This window comes from Lissotriton helveticus, chromosome 3_2, assembly GCF_964261635.1.
Source record: "Lissotriton helveticus chromosome 3_2, aLisHel1.1, whole genome shotgun sequence".
Classification (NCBI taxonomy): domain Eukaryota; kingdom Metazoa; phylum Chordata; class Amphibia; order Caudata; family Salamandridae; genus Lissotriton; species Lissotriton helveticus.
The window spans coordinates 261009004-261025740 of NC_136062.1; positions in this window are offsets into that span (position 1 = coordinate 261009004).

Consider the following 16737-nt stretch of genomic DNA (forward strand, 5'->3'; position numbering starts at 1 on the left):
TTGTAGTTCGGACTGGACTGTTCCCATGGGGCACAGGGTCAGCGCTGATTTGCATATCGCCATTGTCTAACCCAGGGTGGTGTGGAGTGGAAAAACGATGGATTTGGGCCCAGATCTTTTGACTGGGGTGAATGTGTGACATTGATCCACATTCTGTCCATCATTGTTGTTTTTGCAGTAACCGCTCTAAGTGTACTGGGGATGCTCAGACGTGAGTCCCAGGCACTCCACACCACTGGAAGCAAGTTAGCCGGGCTGATGAGAGGTGTTACCTCGAAACCGGGCCGGTCCTCGGATGCTTGTTTCCGTTCTGGGAAGGACATGGCTTTTGTAGTTTGGACTGGACTGTTCCCATGGGGCACAGGGTCAGCGCTGATTTGCATATCGCCATTGTCTAACCCAGGGTGGTGTGGAGTGGAAAAACGATGGATTTGGGCCCAGATCTTTTGACTGGGGTGAATGTGTGACATTGATCCACATTCTGTCCATCATTGTTGTTTTTGCAGTAACCGCTCTAAGTGTACTGGGGATGCTCAGACGTGAGTCCCAGGCACTCCACACCACTGGAAGCAAGCTAGCCGGGCTGATGAGAGGTGTTACCTCGAAACTGGGCCGGTCCTCGGATGCTTGTTTCCGTTCTGGGAAGGACATGGCTTTTGTAGTTCGGACTGGACTGTCCCATGGGGCACAGGGTCAGCGCTGATTTGCATATCGCCATTGTCTAACCCAGGGTGGTGTGGAGTGGAAAAACGATGGATTTGGGCCCAGATCTTTTGACTGGGGTAAATGTGTGACATTGATCCACATTCTGTCCATCATTGTTGTTTTTGCAGTAACCCCTCTAAGTGTACTGGGGATGCTCAGACGTGAGTCCCAGGCACTCCACACCACTGGAAGCAAGCTAGCCGGGCTGATGAGAGGTGTTACCTCGAAACCGGGCCGGTCCTCGGATGCTTGTTTCCGTTCTGGGAAGGACATGGCTTTTGTAGTTCGGACTGGACTGTTCCCATGGGGCACAGGGTCAGCGCTGATTTGCATATCGCCATTGTCTAACCCAGGGTGGTGTGGAGTGGAAAAACGATGGATTTGGGCCCAGATCTTTTGACTGGGGTGAATGTGTGACATTGATCCACATTCTGTCCATCATTGTTGTTTTTGCAGTAACCGCTCTAAGTGTACTGGGGCTGCTCAGACGTGAGTCCCAGGCACTCCACACCACTGGAAGCAAGCTAGCCGGGCTGATGAGAGGTGTTACCTCGAAACCGGGCCGGTCCTCGGATGCTTGTTTCCGTTCTGGGAAGGACATGGCTTTTGTAGTTCGGACTGGACTGTTCCCATGGGGCACAGGGTCAGCGCTAATTTGCATATCGCCATTGTCTAACCCAGGGTGGTGTGGAGTGGAAAAACGATGGATTTGGGCCCAGATCTTTTGACTGGGGTGAATGTGTGACATTGATCCACATTCTGTCCATCATTGTTGTTTTTGCAGTAACCGCTCTAAGTGTACTGGGGATGCTCAGACGTGAGTCCCAGGCACTCCACACCACTGGAAGCAAGCTAGCCGGGCTGATGAGAGGTGTTACCTCGAAACCGGGCCGGTCCTCGGATGCTTGTTTCCGTTCTGGGAAGGACATGGCTTTTGTAGTTCGGACTGGACTGTTCCCATGGGGCACAGGGTCAGCGCTGATTTGCATATCGCCATTGTCTAACCCAGGGTGGTGTGGAGTGGAAAAACGATGGATTTGGGCCCAGATCTTTTGACTGGGGTGAATGTGTGACATTGATCCACATTCTGTCCATCATTGTTGTTTTTGCAGTAACCGCTCTAAGTGTACTGGGGATGCTCAGACGTGAGTCCCAGGCACTCCACACCACTGGAAGCAAGCTAGCCGGGCTGATGAGAGGTGTTACCTCGAAACCGGGCCGGTCCTCGGATGCTTGTTTCCGTTCTGGGAAGGACATGGCTTTTGTAGTTCGGACTGGACTGTTCCCATGGGGCACAGGGTCAGCGCTGATTTGCATATCGCCATTGTCTAACCCAGGGTGGTGTGGAGTGGAAAAACGATGGATTTGGGCCCAGATCTTTTGACTGGGGTGAATGTGGGACATTGATCCACATTCTGTCCATCATTGTTGTTTTTGCAGTAACCGCTCTAAGTGTACTGGGGATGCTCAGACGTGAGTCCCAGGCACTCCACACCACTGGAAGCAAGCTAGCCGGGCTGATGAGAGGTGTTACCTCGAAACTGGGCCGGTCCTCGGATGCTTGTTTCAGTTCTGGGAAGGACATGGCTTTTGTAGTTCGGACTGGACTGTTCCCATGGGGCACAGGGTCAGTGCTGATTTGCATATCGCCATTGTCTAACCCAGGGTGGTGTGGAGTGGAAAAACGATGGATTTGGGCCCAGATCTATTGACTGGGGTGAATGTGTGACATTGATCCACATTCTGTCCATCATTGTTGTTTTTGCAGTAACCGCTCTAAGTGTACTGGGGATGCTCAGACGTGAGTCCCAGGCACTCCACACCACTGGAAGCAAGCTAGCCGGGCTGATGAGAGGTGTTACCTCGAAACCGGGCCGGTCCTCGGATGCTTGTTTCCGTTCTGGGAAGGACATGGCTTTTGTAGTTCGGACTGGACTGTTCCCATGGGGCACAGGGTCAGCGCTGATTTGCATATCGCCATTGTCTAACCCAGGGAGGTGTGGAGTGGAAAAACGATGGATTTGGGCCCAGATCTTTTGACTGGGGTGAATGTGTGACATTGATCCACATTCTGTCCATCATTGTTGTTTTTGCAGTAACCGCTCTAAGTGTACTGGGGATGCTCAGACATGAGTCCAAGGCACTCCACACCACTGGAAGCAAGCTAGCCGGGCTGATGAGAGGTGTTACCTCGAAACCGGGCCGGTCCTCGGATGCTTGTTTCCGTTCTGGGAAGGACATGGCTTTTGTAGTTCGGACTGGACTGTTCCCATGGGGCACAGGGTCAGCGCTGATTTGCATATCGCCATTGTCTAACCCAGGGTGGTGTGGAGTGGAAAAACGATGGATTTGGGCCCAGATCTTTTGACTGGGGTGAATGTGTGACATTGATCCACATTCTGTCCATCATTGTTGTTTTTGCAGTAACCGCTCTAAGTGTACTGGGGATGCTCAGACGTGAGTCCCAGGCACTCCACACCACTGGAAGCAAGCTAGCCGGGCTGATGAGAGGTGTTACCTCGAAACCGGGCCGGTCCTCGGATGCTTGTTTCCGTTCTGGGAAGGACATGGCTTTTGTAGTTCGGACTGGACTGTTCCCATGGGGCACAGGGTCAGCGCTGATTTGCATATCGCCATTGTCTAACCCAGGGTGGTGTGGAGTGGAAAAACGATGGATTTGGGCCCAGATCTTTTGACTGGGGTGAATGTGTGAGATTGATCCACATTCTGTCCATCATTGTTGTTTTTGCAGTAACCGCTCTAAGTGTACTGGGGATGCTCAGACGTGAGTCCGAGGCACTCCACACCACTGGAAGCAAGCTAGCCGGGCTGATGAGAGGTGTTACCTCGAAACCGGGCCGGTCCTCGGATGCTTGTTTCCGTTCTGGGAAGGACATGGCTTTTGTAGTTCGGACTGGACTGTTCCCATGGGGCACAGGGTCAGCGCTGATTTGCATATCGCCATTGTCTAACCCAGGGTGGTGTGGAGTGGAAAAACGATGGATTTGGGCCCAGATCTTTTGACTGGGGTGAATGTGTGACATTGATCCACATTCTGTCCATCATTGTTGTTTTTGCATTAACCGCTCTAAGTGTACTGGGGATGCTCAGACGTGAGTCCCAGGCACTCCACACCACTGGAAGCAAGCTAGCCGGGCTGATGAGAGGTGTTACCTCGATACCGGGCCGGTCCTCAGATGCTTGTTTCCGTTCTGGGAAGGACATGGCTTTTGTAGTTCGGACTGGACTGTTCCCATGGGGCACAGGGTCAGCGCTGATTTGCATATCGCCATTGTCTAACCCAGGGTGGTGTGGAGTGGAAAAACGATGGATTTGGGCCCAGATCTTTTGACTGGGGTGAATGTGTGACATTGATCCACATTCTGTCCATCATTGTTGTTTTTGCAGTAACCGCTCTAAGTGTACTGGGGATGCTCAGACGTGAGTCCCAGGCACTCCACACCACTGGAAGCAAGCTAGCCGGGCTGATGAGAGGTGTTACCTCGAAACCGGGCCGGTCCTCGGATGCTTGTTTCCGTTCTGGGAAGGACATGGCTTTTGTAGTTCGGACTGGACTGTTCCCATGGGGCACAGGGTCAGCGCTGATTTGCATATCGCCATTGTCTAACCCAGGGTGGTGTGGAGTGGAAAAACGATGGATTTGGGCCCAGATCTTTTGACTGGGGTGAATGTGTGACATTGATCCACATTCTGTCCATCATTGTTGTTTTTGCAGTAACCGCTCTAAGTGTACTGGGGATGCTCAGACGTGAGTCCCAGGCACTCCACACCACTGGAAGCAAGCTAGCCGGGCTGATGAGAGGTGTTACCTCGAAACCGGGCCGGTCCTCGGATGCTTGTTTCCGTTCTGGGAAGGACATGGCTTTTGTAGTTCGGACTGGACTGTTCCCATGGGGCACAGGGTCAGCGCTGATTTGCATATCGCCATTGTCTAACCCAGGGTGGTGTGGAGTGGAAAAACGATGGATTTGGGCCCAGATCTTTTGACTGGGGTGAATGTGTGACATTGATCCACATTCTGTCCATCATTGTTGTTTTTGCAGTAACCGCTCTAAGTGTACTGGGGATGCTCAGACGTGAGTCCCAGGCACTCCACACCACTGGAAGCAAGCTAGCCGGGTTGATGAGAGGTGTTACCTCGAAACTGGGCCGGTCCTCGGATGCTTGTTTTCGTTCTGGGAAGGACATGGCTTTTGTAGTTCGGACTGGACTGTCCCATGGGGCACAGGGTCAGCGCTGATTTGCACATCGCCATTGTCTAACCCAGGGTGGTGTGGAGTGGAAAAACCATGGATTTGGGCCCAGATCTTTTGACTGGGGTAAATGTGTGACATTGATCCACATTCTGTCCATCATTGTTGTTTTTGCAGTAACCCCTCTAAGTGTACTGGGGATGCTCAGACGTGAGTCCCAGGCACTCCACACCACTGGAAGCAAGCTAGCCGGGCTGATGAGAGGTGTTACCTCGAAACCGGGCCGGTCCTCGGATGCTTGTTTCCGTTCTGGGAAGGACATGGCTTTTGTAGTTCGGACTGGACTGTTCCCATGGGGCACAGGGTCAGCGCTGATTTGCATATCGCCATTGTCTAACCCAGGGTGGTGTGGAGTGGAAAAACGATGGATTTGGGCCCAGAGGTTTTGACTGGGGTGAATGTGTGACATTGATCCACATTCTGTCCATCATTGTTGTTTTTGCAGTAACCGCTCTAAGTGTACTGGGGATGCTCAGACGTGAGTCCCAGGCACTCCACACCACTGGAAGCAAGCTAGCCGGGCTGATGAGAGGTGTTACCTCGAAACCGGGCCGGTCCTCGGATGCTTGTTTCCGTTCTGGGAAGGACATGGCTTTTGTAGTTCGGACTGGACTGTTCCCATGGGGCACAGGGTCAGCGCTGATTTGCATATCGCCATTGTCTAACCCAGGGTGGTGTGGAGTGGAAAAACGATGGATTTGGGCCCAGATCTTTTGACTGGGGTGAATGTGTGACATTGATCCACATTCTGTCCATCATTGTTGTTTTTGCAGTAACCGCTCTAAGTGTACTGGGGCTGCTCAGACGTGAGTCCCAGGCACTCCACACCACTGGAAGCAAGCTAGCCGGGCTGATGAGAGGTGTTACCTCGAAACCGGGCCGGTCCTCGGATGCTTGTTTCCGTTCTGGGAAGGACATGGCTTTTGTAGTTCGGACTGGACTGTTCCCATGGGGCACAGGGTCAGCGCTAATTTGCATATCGCCATTGTCTAACCCAGGGTGGTGTGGAGTGGAAAAACGATGGATTTGGGCCCAGATCTATTGACTGGGGTGAATGTGTGACATTGATCCACATTCTGTCCATCATTGTTGTTTTTGCAGTAACCGCTCTAAGTGTACTGGGGATGCTCAGACGTGAGTCCCAGGCACTCCACACCACTGGAAGCAAGCTAGCAGGGCTGATGAGAGGTGTTACCTCGAAACCGGGCCGGTCCTCGGATGCTTGTTTCCGTTCTGGGAAGGACATGGCTTTTGTAGTTCGGACTGGACTGTTCCCATGGGGCACAGGGTCAGCGCTGATTTGCATATCGCCATTGTCTAACCCAGGGAGGTGTGGAGTGGAAAAACGATGGATTTGGGCCCAGATCTTTTGACTGGGGTGAATGTGTGACATTGATCCACATTCTGTCCATCATTGTTGTTTTTGCAGTAACCGCTCTAAGTGTACTGGGGATGCTCAGACATGAGTCCAAGGCACTCCACACCACTGGAAGCAAGCTAGCCGGGCTGATGAGAGGTGTTACCTCGAAACCGGGCCGGTCCTCGGATGCTTGTTTCCGTTCTGGGAAGGACATGGCTTTTGTAGTTCGGACTGGACTGTTCCCATGGGGCACAGGGTCAGCGCTGATTTGCATATCGCCATTGTCTAACCCAGGGTGGTGTGGAGTGGAAAAACGATGGATTTGGGCCCAGATCTTTTGACTGGGGTGAATGTGTGACATTGATCCACATTCTGTCCATCATTGTTGTTTTTGCAGTAACCGCTCTAAGTGTACTGGGGATGCTCAGACGTGAGTCCCAGGCACTCCACACCACTGGAAGCAAGCTAGCCGGACTGATGAGAGGTGTTACCTCGAAACCGGGCCGGTCCTCGGATGCTTGTTTCCGTTCTGGGAAGGACATGGCTTTTGTAGTTCGGACTGGACTGTTCCCATGGGGCACAGGGTCAGCGCTGATTTGCATATCGCCATTGTCTAACCCAGGGTGGTGTGGAGTGGAAAAACGATGGATTTGGGCCCAGATCTTTTGACTGGGGTGAATGTGTGACATTGATCCACATTCTGTCCATCATTGTTGTTTTTGCAGTAACCGCTCTAAGTGTACTGGGGATGCTCAGACGTGAGTCCCAGGCACTCCACACCACTGGAAGCAAGCTAGCCGGGCTGATGAGAGGTGTTACCTCGATACCGGGCCGGTCCTCGGATGCTTGTTTCCGATCTGGGAAGGACATGGCTTTTGTAGTTCGGACTGGACTGTTCCCATGGGGCACAGGGTCAGCGCTGATTTGCATATCGCCATTGTCTAACCCAGGGTGGTGTGGAGTGGAAAAACGATGGATTTGGGCCCAGATCTTTTGACTGGGGTGAATGTGTGACATTGATCTACATTCTGTCCATCATTGTTGTTTTTGCAGTAACCGCTCTAAGTGTACTGGGGATGCTCAGACGTGAGTCCCATGCACTCCACACCACTGGAAGCAAGCTAGCCGGGCTGATGAGAGGTGTTACCTCGAAACCGGGCCGGTCCTCGGATGCTTGTTTCCGTTCTGGGAAGGACATGGCTTTTGTAGTTCGGACTGGACTGTTCCCATGGGGCACAGGGTCAGCGCTGATTTGCATATCGCCATTGTCTAACCCAGGGTGGTGTGGAGTGGAAAAACGATGGATTTGGGCCCAGATCTTTTGACTGGGGTGAATGTGTGACATTGATCCACATTCTGTCCATCATTGTTGTTTTTGCAGTAACCGCTCTAAGTGTACTGGGGATGCTCAGACGTGAGTCCCAGGCACTCCACACCACTGGAAGCAAGCTAGCCGGGCTGATGAGAGGTGTTACCTCGAAACCGGGCCGGTCCTCGGATGCTTGTTTCCGTTCTGGGAAGGACATGGCTTTTGTAGTTCGGACTGGACTGTTCCCATGGGGCACAGGGTCAGCGCTGATTTGCATATCGCCATTGTCTAACCCAGGGTGGTGTGGAGTGGAAAAACGATGGATTTGGGCCCAGATCTTTTGACTGGGGTGAATGTGTGACATTGATCCACATTCTGTCCATCATTGTTGTTTTTGCAGTAACCGCTCTAAGTGTACTGGGGATGCTCAGACGTGAGTCCCAGGCACTCCACACCACTGGAAGCAAGCTAGCCGGGCTGATGAGAGGTGTTACCTCGAAACCGGGCCGGTCCTCGGATGCTTGTTTCCGTTCTGGGAAGGACATGGCTTTTGTAGTTCGGACTGGACTGTTCCCATGGGTGGGGCACAGGGTCAGCGCTGATTTGCATATCGCCATTGTCTAACCCAGGGTGGTGTGGAGTGGAAAAACGATGGATTTGGGCCCAGATCTTTTGACTGGGGTGAATGTGTGACATTGATCCACATTCTGTCCATCATTGTTGTTTTTGCAGTAACCGCTCTAAGTGTACTGGGGATGCTCAGACGTGAGTCCCAGGCACTCCACACCACTGGAAGCAAGCTAGCCGGGCTGATGAGAGGTGTTACCTCGAAACTGGGCCGGTCCTCGGATGCTTGTTTCCGTTCTGGGAAGGACATGGCTTTTGTAGTTCGGACTGGACTGTCCCATGGGGCACAGGGTCAGCGCTGATTTGCATATCGCCATTGTCTAACCCAGGGTGGTGTGGAGTGGAAAAACGATGGATTTGGGCCCAGATCTTTTGACTGGGGTAAATGTGTGACATTGATCCACATTCTGTCCATCATTGTTGTTTTTGCAGTAACCCCTCTAAGTGTACTGGGGATGCTCAGACGTGAGTCCCAGGCACTCCACACCACTGGAAGCAAGCTAGCCGGGCTGATGAGAGGTGTTACCTCGAAACCGGGCCGGTCCTCGGATGCTTGTTTCCGTTCTGGGAAGGACATGGCTTTTGTAGTTCGGACTGGACTGTTCCCATGGGGCACAGGGTCAGCGCTGATTTGCATATCGCCATTGTCTAACCCAGGGTGGTGTGGAGTGGAAAAACGATGGATTTGGGCCCAGATCTTTTGACTGGGGTGAATGTGTGACATTGATCCACATTCTGTACATCATTGTTGTTTTTGCAGTAACCGCTCTAAGTGTACTGGGGCTGCTCAGACGTGAGTCCCAGGCACTCCACACCACTGGAAGCAAGCTAGCCGGGCTGATGAGAGGTGTTACCTCGAAACCGGGCCGGTCCTCGGATGCTTGTTTCCGTTCTGGGAAGGACATGGCTTTTGTAGTTCGGACTGGACTGTTCCCATGGGGCACAGGGTCAGCGCTGATTTGCATATCGCCATTGTCTAACCCAGGTTGGCGTGGAGTGGAAAAACGATGGATTTGGGCCCAGATCTTTTGACTGAGGTGAATGTGTGACATTGATCCACATTCTGTCCATCATTGTTGTTTTTGCAGTAACCGCTCTAAGTGTACTGGGGATGCTCAGACGTGAGTCCCAGGCACTCCACACCACTGGAAGCAAGCTAGCCGGGCTGGTGAGAGGTGTTACCTCGAAACCGGGCCGGTCCTCGGATGCTTGTTTCCGTTCTGGGAAGGACATGGCTTTTGTAGTTCGGACTGGACTGTTCCCATGGGGCACAGGGTCAGCGCTGATTTGCATATCGCCATTGTCTAACCCAGGGTGGTGTGGAGTGGAAAAACGATCGATTTGGGCCCCGATCTTTTGACTGGGGTGAATGTGTGACATTGATCCACATTCTGTCCATCATTGTTGTTTTTGCAGTAACCGCTCTAAGTGTACTGGGGATGCTCAGACGTGAGTCCCAGGCACTCCACACCACTGGAAGCAAGCTAGCCGGGCTGATGAGAGGTGTTACCTCGAAACCTGGCCGGTCCTCGGATGCTTGTTTCCGTTCTGGGAAGGACATGGCTTTTGTAGTTCGGACTGGACTGTTCCCATGGGGCACAGGGTCAGCGCTGATTTGCATATCGCCATTGTCTAACCCAGGGTGGTGTGGAGTGGAAAAACGATGGATTTGGGCCCAGATCTTTTGACTGGGGTGAATGTGGGACATTGATCCACATTCTGTCCATCATTGTTGTTTTTGCAGTAACCGCTCTAAGTGTACTGGGGATGCTCAGACGTGAGTCCCAGGCACTCCACACCACGGGAAGCAAGCTAGCCGGGCTGATGAGAGGTGTTACCTCGAAACTGGGCCGGTCCTCGGATGTTTGTTTCCGTTCTGGGAAGGACATGGTTTTTGTAGTTCGGACTGGACTGTTCCCATGGGGCACAGGGTCAGCGCTGATTGGCATATCGCCATTGTCTAACCCAGGGTGGTGTGGAGTGGAAAAACGATGGATTTGGGCCCAGATCTATTGACTGGGGTGAATGTGTGACATTGATCCACATTCTGTCCATCATTGTTGTTTTTGCAGTAACCGCTCTAAGTGTACTGGGGATGCTCAGACGTGAGTCCCAGGCACTCCACACCACTGGAAGCAAGCTAGCCGGGCTGATGAGAGGTGTTACCTCGAAACCGGGCCGGTCCTCGGATGCTTGTTTCCGTTCTGGGAAGGACATGGCTTTTGTAGTTCGGACTGGACTGTTCCCATGGGGCACAGGGTCAGCGCTGATTTGCATATCGCCATTGTCTAACCCAGGGTGGTGTGGAGTGGAAAAACGATGGATTTGGGCCCAGATCTTTTGACTGGGGTGAATGTGTGACATTGATCCACATTCTGTCCATCATTGTTGTTTTTGCAGTAACCGCTCTAAGTGTACTGGGGATGCTCAGACGTGAGTCCCAGGCACTCCACACCACTGGAAGCAAGCTAGCCGGGCTGATGAGAGGTGTTACCTCGAAACCGGGCCGGTCCTCGGATGCTTGTTTCCGTTCTGGGAAGGACATGGCTTTTGTAGTTCGGACTGGACTGTTCCCATGGGGCACAGGGTCAGCGCTGATTTGCATATCGCCATTGTCTAACCCAGGGTGGTGTGGAGTGGAAAAACGATGGATTTGGGCCCAGATCTTTTGACTGGGGTGAATGTGTGACATTGATCCACATTCTGTCCATCATTGTTGTTTTTGCAGTAACCGCTCTAAGTGTACTGGGGATGCTCAGACGTGAGTCCCAGGCACTCCACACCACTGGAAGCAAGCTAGCCGGGCTGATGAGAGGTGTTACCTCGAAACCGGGCCGGTCCTCGGATGCTTGTTTCCGTTCTGGGAAGGACATGGCTTTTGTAGTTCGGACTGGACTGTTCCCATGGGGCACAGGGTCAGCGCTGATTTGCATATCGCCATTGTCTAACCCAGGGTGGTGTGGAGTGGAAAAACGATGGATTTGGGCCCAGATCTTTTGACTGGGGTGAATGTGTGACATTGATCCACATTCTGTCCATCATTGTTGTTTTTGCAGTAACCGCTCTAAGTGTACTGGGGATGCTCAGACGTGAGTCCCAGGCACTCCACACCACTGGAAGCAAGCTAGCCGGGCTGATGAGAGGTGTTACCTCGATACCGGGCCGGTCCTCGGATGCTTGTTTCCGTTCTGGGAAGGACATGGCTTTTGTAGTTCGGACTGGACTGTTCCCATGGGGCACAGGGTCAGCGCTGATTTGCATATCGCCATTGTCTAACCCAGGGAGGTGTGGAGTGGAAAAACGATGGATTTGGGCCCAGATCTTTTGACTGGGGTGAATGTGTGACATTGATCCACATTCTGTCCATCATTGTTGTTTTTGCAGTAACCGCTCTAAGTGTACTGGGGATGCTCAGACATGAGTCCAAGGCACTCCACACCACTGGAAGCAAGCTAGCCGGGCTGATGAGAGGTGTTACCTCGAAACCGGGCCGGTCCTCGGATGCTTGTTTCCGTTCTGGGAAGGACATGGCTTTTGTAGTTCGGACTGGACTGTTCCCATGGGGCACAGGGTCAGCGCTGATTTGCATATCGCCATTGTCTAACCCAGGGTGGTGTGGAGTGGAAAAACGATGGATTTGGGCCCAGATCTTTTGACTGGGGTGAATGTGTGACATTGATCCACATTCTGTCCATCATTGTTGTTTTTGCAGTAACCGCTCTAAGTGTACTGGGGATGCTCAGACGTGAGTCCCAGGCACTCCACACCACTGGAAGCAAGCTAGCCGGGCTGATGAGAGGTGTTACCTCGAAACCGGGCCGGTCCTCGGATGCTTGTTTCCGTTCTGGGAAGGACATGGCTTTTGTAGTTCGGACTGGACTGTTCCCATGGGGCACAGGGTCAGCGCTGATTTGCATATCGCCATTGTCTAACCCAGGGTGGTGTGGAGTGGAAAAACTATGGATTTGGGCCCAGATCTTTTGACTGGGGTGAATGTGTGACATTGATCCACATTCTGTCCATCATTGTTGTTTTTGCAGTAACCGCTCCAAGTGTACTGGGGATGCTCAGACGTGAGTCCCAGGCACTCCACACCACTGGAAGCAAGCTAGCCGGGCTGATGAGAGGTGTTACCTCGAAACCGGGCCGGTCCTCGGATGCTTGTTTCCGTTCTGGGAAGGACATGGCTTTTGTAGTTCGGACTGGACTGTTCCCATGGGGCACAGGGTCAGCGCTGATTTGCATATCGCCATTGTCTAACCCAGGGTGGTGTGGAGTGGAAAAACGATGGATTTGGGCCCAGATCTTTTGACTGGGGTGAATGTGTGACATTGATCCACATTCTGTCCATCATTGTTGTTTTTGCAGTAACCGCTCTAAGTGTACTGGGGATGCTCAGACGTGAGTCCCAGGCACTCCACACCACTGGAAGCAAGCTAGCCGGGCTGATGAGAGGTGTTACCTCGAAACCGGGCCGGTCCTCGGATGCTTGTTTCCGTTCTGGGAAGGACATGGCTTTTGTAGTTCGGACTGGACTGTTCCCATGGGGCACAGGGTCAGCGCTGATTTGCATATCGCCATTGTCTAACCCAGGGTGGTGTGGAGTGGAAAAACGATGGATTTGAGCCCCGATCTTTTGACTGGGGTGAATGTGTGACATTGATCCACATTCTGTCCATCATTGTTGTTTTTGCAGTAACCGCTCTAAGTGTACTGGGGATGCTCAGACGTGAGTCCCAGGCACTCCACACCACTGGAAGCAAGCTAGCTGGGCTGATGAGAGGTGTTACCTCGAAACCGGGCCGGTCCTCGGATGCTTGTTTCCGTTCTGGGAAGGACATGGCTTTTGTAGTTCGGACTGGACTGTTCCCATGGGGCACAGGGTCAGCGCTGATTTGCATATCGCCATTGTCTAACCCAGGGTGGTGTGGAGTGGAAAAACGATGGATTTGGGCCCAGATCTTTTGACTGGGGTGAATGTGTGACATTGATCCACATTCTGTCCATCATTGTTGTTTTTGCAGTAACCGCTCTAAGTGTACTGGGGATGCTCAGACGTGAGTCCCAGGCACTCCACACCACTGGAAGCAAGCTAGCTGGGCTGATGAGAGGTGTTACCTCAAAACCGGGCCGGTCCTCGGATGCTTGTTTCCGTTCTGGGAAGGACATGGCTTTTGTAGTTCGGACTGGACTGTTCCCATGGGGCACAGGGTCAGCGCTGATTTGCATATCGCCATTGTCTAACCCAGGGTAGTGTGGAGTGGAAAAACGATGGATTTGGGCCCAGATCTTTTGACTGGGGTGAATGTGTGACATTGATCCACATTCTGTCCATCATTGTTGTTTTTGCAGTAACCGCTCTAAGTGTACTGGGGATGCTCAGACGTGAGTCCCAGGCACTCCACACCACTGGAAGCAAGCTAGCCGGGCTGATGAGAAGTGTTACCTCGAAACCGGGCCGGTCCTCGGATGCTTGTTTCCGTTCTGGGAAGGACATGGCTTTTGTAGTTCGGACTGGACTGTTCCCATGGGGCACAGGGTCAGCGCTGATTTGCATATCGCCATTGTCTAACCCAGGGTGGTGTGGAGTGGAAAAACGATGGATTTGGGCCCAGATCTTTTGACTGGGGTGAATGTGTGACATTGATCCACATTCTGTCCATCATTGTTGTTTTTGCAGTAACCGCTCTAAGTGTACTGGGGATGCTCAGACGTGAGTCCCAGGCACTCCACACCACTGGAAGCAAGCTAGCCGGGCTGATGAGAGGTGTTACCTCGAAACCGGGCCGGTCCTCGGATGCTTGTTTCCGTTCTGGGAAGGACATGGCTTTTGTAGTTCGGACTGGACTGTTCCCATGGGGCACAGGGTCAGCGCTGATTTGCATATCGCCATTGTCTAACCCAGGGTGGTGTGGAGTGGAAAAACGATGGATTTGGGCCCAGATCTTTTGACTGGGGTGAATGTGTGACATTGATCCACATTCTGTCCATCATTGTTGTTTTTTGCAGTAACCGCTCTAAGTGTACTGGGGATGCTCAGACGTGAGTCCCAGGCACTCCACACCACTGGAAGCAAGCTAGCCGGGCTGATGAGAGGTGTTACCTCGAAACCGGGCCGGTCCTCGGATGCTTGTTTCCGTTCTGGGAAGGACATGGCTTTTGTAGTTCGCACTGGACTGTTCCCATGGGGCACAGGGTCAGCGCTGATTTGCATATCGCCATTGTCTAACACAGGGTGGTGTGGAGTGGAAAAACGATGGATTTGGGCCCAGATCTTTTGACTGGGGTGAATGTGTGACATTGATCCACATTCTGTCCATCATTGTTGTTTTTGCAGTAACCGCTCTAAGTGTACTGGGGATGCTCAGACGTGAGTCCCAGGCACTCCACACCACTGGAAGCAAGCTAGCCGGGCTGATGAGAGGTGTTACCTCGAAACCGGGCCGGTCCTCGGATGCTTGTTTCCGTTCTGGGAAGGACATGGCTTTTGTAGTTCGCACTGGACTGTTCCCATGGGGCACAGGGTCAGCGCTGACTTGCATATCGCCATTGTCTAACCCAGGGTGGTGTGGAGTGGAAAAACGATGGATTTGGGCCCAGATCTTTTGACTGGGGTGAATGTGTGACATTGATCCACATTCTGTCCATCATTGTTGTTTTTGCAGTAACCGCTCTAAGTGTACTGGGGATGCTCAGACGTGAGTCCCAGGCACTCCACACCACTGGAAGCAAGCTAGCCGGGCTGATGAGAGGTGTTACCTCGAAACCGGGCCGGTCCTCGGATGCTTGTTTCCGTTCTGGGAAGGACATGGCTTTTGTAGTTCGGACTGGACTGTTCCCATGGGGCACAGGGTCAGCGCTGATTTGCATATCGCCATTGTCTAACCCAGGGTGGTGTGGAGTGGAAAAACGATGGATTTGGGCCCAGATCTTTTGACTGGGGTGAATGTGTGACATTGATCCACATTCTGTCCATCATTGTTGTTTTTGCAGTAACCGCTCTAAGTGTACTGGGGATGCTCAGACGTGAGTCCCAGGCACTCCACACCACTGGAAGCAAGCTAGCCGGGCTGATGAGAGGTGTTACCTCGAAACCGGGCCGGTCCTCGGATGCTTGTTTCCGTTCTGGGAAGGACATGGCTTTTGTAGTTCGGACTGGACTGTTCCCATGGGGCACAGGGTCAGCGCTGATTTGCATATCGCCATTGTCTAACCCAGGGTGGTGTGGAGTGGAAAAACGATGGATTTGAGCCCCGATCTTTTGACTGGGGTGAATGTGTGACATTGATCCACATTCTGTCCATCATTGTTGTTTTTGCAGTAACCGCTCTAAGTGTACTGGGGATGCTCAGACGTGAGTCCCAGGCACTCCACACCACTGGAAGCAAGCTAGCTGGGCTGATGAGAGGTGTTACCTCGAAACCGGGCCGGTCCTCGGATGCTTGTTTCCGTTCTGGGAAGGACATGGCTTTTGTAGTTCGGACTGGACTGTTCCCATGGGGCACAGGGTCAGCGCTGATTTGCATATCGCCATTGTCTAACCCAGGGTGGTGTGGAGTGGAAAAACGATGGATTTGGGCCCAGATCTTTTGACTGGGGTGAATGTGTGACATTGATCCACATTCTGTCCATCATTGTTGTTTTTGCAGTAACCGCTCTAAGTGTACTGGGGATGCTCAGACGTGAGTCCCAGGCACTCCACACCACTGGAAGCAAGCTAGCTGGGCTGATGAGAGGTGTTACCTCAAAACCGGGCCGGTCCTCGGATGCTTGTTTCCGTTCTGGGAAGGACATGGCTTTTGTAGTTCGGACTGGACTGTTCCCATGGGGCACAGGGTCAGCGCTGATTTGCATATCGCCATTGTCTAACCCAGGGTAGTGTGGAGTGGAAAAACGATGGATTTGGGCCCAGATCTTTTGACTGGGGTGAATGTGTGACATTGATCCACATTCTGTCCATCATTGTTGTTTTTGCAGTAACCGCTCTAAGTGTACTGGGGATGCTCAGACGTGAGTCCCAGGCACTCCACACCACTGGAAGCAAGCTAGCCGGGCTGATGAGAAGTGTTACCTCGAAACCGGGCCGGTCCTCGGATGCTTGTTTCCGTTCTGGGAAGGACATGGCTTTTGTAGTTCGGACTGGACTGTTCCCATGGGGCACAGGGTCAGCGCTGATTTGCATATCGCCATTGTCTAACCCAGGGTGGTGTGGAGTGGAAAAACGATGGATTTGGGCCCAGATCTTTTGACTGGGGTGAATGTGTGACATTGATCCACATTCTGTCCATCATTGTTGTTTTTGCAGTAACCGCTCTAAGTGTACTGGGGATGCTCAGACGTGAGTCCCAGGCACTCCACACCACTGGAAGCAAGCTAGCCGGGCTGATGAGAGGTGTTACCTCGAAACCGGGCCGGTCCTCGGATGCTTGTTTCCGTTCTGGGAAGGACATGGCTTTTGTAGT